General features: G+C 38.5%; 1 long non-coding RNA gene across 1 annotated transcript in view; it reads left to right on the top strand.

Annotated features, from left to right (window-relative positions):
• LOC108522927 (uncharacterized) overlaps positions 1-3283 on the top strand; it is a 119992-nt gene extending 116709 nt beyond the window's left edge. Inside the window, exon 3 of the long non-coding RNA XR_001883644.1 lies at positions 2684-3283. This is a non-coding gene — a long non-coding RNA (uncharacterized LOC108522927). The remainder of the gene's footprint in view (positions 1-2683) is intronic.
• Positions 3284-4034: the final 751 nt, after the last annotated feature.

The following is a 4034-nucleotide window of genomic DNA, read 5'->3' as shown; positions in this document are numbered from 1 at the left end:
AAAAAAAAAAAAAAAAAAAAAAAAAAAGAACAAACAAACAAAAGAAAGTCACATTTCTTTCTTAGCCATTCAGTCCAAGTCATCTATTATCTGCCTCTGACATAAGTTCTCAGAATCCTGTCCCATTAGATCTTACCATATGAGTGCATTTTTGCTATGCTGGAAACTTTGTAATGCTGAACACAATATTCACTTTCTCACTCTGGAAATATGCCGATCTTTCAGCTGGGAAGTCCTTCACCTCCATTTATAAAATTCTCCCCAAGTTTCAATACTCAGATTGATAGCCAGTTCCATTTTTATATTACAGTCATGCACTGAATAATGATGTCTTAGGCAACGATGGGCTGCCTATGTGACAGTGGTACTATAAAATTATACTGTATTTTTACTGTACCTTTTCTTTAGATATGCTAATACTTAAGTTTGTAGCTTAGGAGCAATAGGCTACAACATACAGCCTAGGTGCGTAGTAGGCTGTACCATCTAGATTTGTGTAAGTACATTCTATGATGTTTGCAAAATCATGAAATCACCTAACAATGCATTTCTTAGAATATATGTATATCAGCATCATTGAGGAATGCATGACTATGGTTCTATCTTCAGTGCTAACAAAAATAACCAGGAAAATTGAGGACAGCTCAATCTTTTTCTCACAATTAGGAAAAATATGGTAGGAATATCAATAAGCCTCAGACCTATTAGGATTTGGAGACAGGTCTATATCAGCAAGATGTTTGAGCGCAGAAATGACAGGCATTTTCATTTTGTGACTAAGGCATTACCTATGCGAAAACCATTTTTCCCCTATGTCAAGTTTTATGAAAGATAGATTTCTTCATCTTCATCTTCCTTCATCTTCAAAAGATGAAGCTCATTTTGCTAGTAGACTTCCTGATTCCTCAGGCACTTGATAAAGGCTTTCGTCTCTTTTATTTCAATCAGCTTTCAGTTCTAAGATATTGATATTGTCTTTGTTTCTCTCTACCCACCCAGGTTTTACAGAATTCTGGAAATTAGCCTAAATTGTTAGTAACGTTATAGTCTTTGCACTGCAGTCTCAAAAACTTGACCCCATTGACTGGGTTGATGATATGGTTTGAATGTTTGTCCCCCTCAAATCTCATGTTTAAATGTAATCCCCATTGTTGGAGGCAGGGCCTGGAGCGAGGTGTTTGGGTCATGGGGGCAGATCCCTCATGAATGCCTTGGTACCCACCTCATGATCAGGTGTGAGTTCTCACTCTGAGTTTATAGGAGATCTAGTTGTGTAAAAGAGTGTGGCACCTGCCCCAACTCTCTCCTTCTTGCCATATGATACGCCGGATTCCCCTTTGCCTTCCACCATGATTGAAAGCTTCCTAAAGCCTCACCAGAAACAGATGCCTGAATCTTCAGGCTTCATATACAGACTGCAGAGCCATGAGCCAAAATAAACCTCTTTTCTTTAAAAAGTACCCAATCTCAGGTATTCCTTTATGGCAATGCAAGCAGACTAACACATTTGAATTGTCTCCCAAAATTCACATCCACATGGAACCTCAAATGTGATCTTACTTGGAAATGGGGCCTTTGCTGATGTAATTAGTTAAGATGAAGTAATACTAGACCCTAAATCAGTGGCTGGTATTCTCATAAGAAGGCCATATGAAATGAAGAGAGACCCAGGGAAGAATGTCCTGTGAAGATGGAGGCAGAGATTGGAGTTATGTGTTTATAAAGCCAAGTAACACCAGGGATTGATGTTAACCACCAAAATCTAGGAAAGAGATGTGGTACAGATTCTCTCTGCAGCCACCTTAGTGTTGAACTTCTAGCCTTTGGAACTATATGGAAATAATTTTTTGTTTTTTAATTTAAGCCACCCACTTTGCAGTATTTTGTTACAGCAGCCCTAGAGTACTAATACATCTAATTAATCCATGGCATCAAAGACTTGACACCTAGATTAAATCAGAACACATCTTCTGCAATCTTGTTTGAGTTGTGTGTGTGTGTGTGTGTGTGTTTTAAATTCCTGACACATGCCAGAAGGTTGCAGCCTTAAACCTTTGGTAACAGACTGAGGAAAATTCTCTGAGAGCCTGTTTCCTATCCAGCTTCTCTATCTCACTGCAGAGTTCTTATTTCCTATGTCAGAATGACCCTCAAACTATTCCAGGAGAGAATTTATCTGAAGCTTTTATGAAATTCAGTTTGGGCATCAAAAGCCATCTCCTTTATTATCAAACCTCTTGATCAAAACACATTTTTCTGCCTGTTGTAACTTCGCAGTGCCCTCTGCCTCCATTATATCATGTTCTGCCTTAAGCTGGAGCTAGTAGCCCAAAAATTTTGCACGTGCCTTCCTGCACCCCCAATAAAAAAGCCTGATTAAACTCTTAAAGGCAAACACCAGCTTTCATTCATATTTGTCTACAACACAATGCCTTCACTAATAAAGTCATTCAATACCCATGTATTTGCAGCCCACATTATAACAGGAACATTTAAAAGTACTCAATAGGTGTTTGGTCAACATGCCTTGGATCAAAATGAATGATATCTAAAGCTTTCCTTTTCTTCATTTTAGCCTGTTGAAAAGTGAGCCTAGACTCACTGTGCTTTAGTTTAGCTACCCTTCTGGTTAAATTATTTGATATCAGATACCACTGACATCCCTCCCTTTTCTTTGAAACAGGAAACAATGCCAAGAATACGTTAATCTAAACCCATGATGCTTCTACATCTCAAAGAACAGAGAGAAACGGAAACTGGAGAGAGGCCAGAAGTGACCAACTCTATTCCCTCATCTCTGTGTTATACTCCCTTTGTCTAATCTGCCCTACCCTATCAGGTGGTTTAAGAATTTTATCATTTCTCCAGACTAGAAGAGGAAGTGGGGGCCGAAATTAGGTGTATACAAATTGTTGGAAAGCCTTTCTGTGGGTTTGGAGGGCTGAAGTAGAGTATCATTTTTATAAAGCAGCCCAAGCCTTTAATTTGAGCAGGAAGGTTCACACTCATTCTCTGGCATGAGTCCTATCAGGAGGATCACTGAAGCCAAGGCTGTAGAAATAAATAATTAATCTCTCCACACAAGAAGGCTAGTAAACAATATTCAATATGTGAATACTGAGTTCTGCCAAGAGGAAGAAGCATATAAACCAGGCAACTGCTGAATGCATTGCCAAAAGGGAGACTTCTGTATCATTCACTAAAACCTTCAAAAACTAAATCAGATCCAAGAACAGTCAACCTCCTGCAGAATGACAGTGGTGGAGAAAGTGACCTCCCAGCATTGCAGACTTACATTAGTTGTTCTGATGTTCTCAGTTATATCAGATTCCTTCCAGAATCTTCTAAATATATCAGACAGTCAGACACAACCCCAGACTCTAATAAAAAACCCTGATACTGGCCTATAGATCTGCGATTTAGTAAACTTTCTCCATGATTCTGGTGCACGTCCAACATAGAAGAACCACTTGGTACTTCTATGTGGCTCGTATTTCTTCCACTATTTGCTAAATGTTGACCTTAGGCTAATATCTTAAATCCATGTCCAAGGGTTTCTTTAAGTGGAGATAGTATTACCTTACCATCAATCTATTGTGAGAATTAGATAAAAGGGTGCATACAAAGGACCATGCAGTGTAGATGCCACACTGTAAGTGCTTAATACGTGTCTCAGCTTATTATTCTGCAAGAGAAGCTAACTGCCTAATAGATCATGTAGATACCAAGTGCCCCTCATGGCACTCTAATCAAAAAACTCTGTTGTTAATTCCTATTGTAAACCTCAATTGCTACATCAGCCAGCTCTTGAAAGGGATAAACATGATATTATTATTCATATTACTTTTATTTTCTAAATGCTCTTAGAGTGTTTGATCCCCAGGAAGCTATCATCATTAATGATTTCATGAGTGTACTGAGAGTAATGTTTAGGTGTAAAGGAAGTGAAAAGTAAATATGAATGCTTCTTTGCTCTTCAAAGATGAAGGTTCTGAGATCAAAGAGCCTGAGTGATGTGACCACATCCCAAAAGA

This window comes from Rhinopithecus bieti, unplaced genomic scaffold (genome assembly GCF_001698545.2).
Source record: "Rhinopithecus bieti isolate Rb0 unplaced genomic scaffold, ASM169854v2 scaffold_2349, whole genome shotgun sequence".
NCBI lineage: Eukaryota > Metazoa > Chordata > Mammalia > Primates > Cercopithecidae > Rhinopithecus > Rhinopithecus bieti.
Note: the sequence above shows the minus strand (reverse complement) of the source record. Positions and strands in the feature narration are given on the sequence as shown.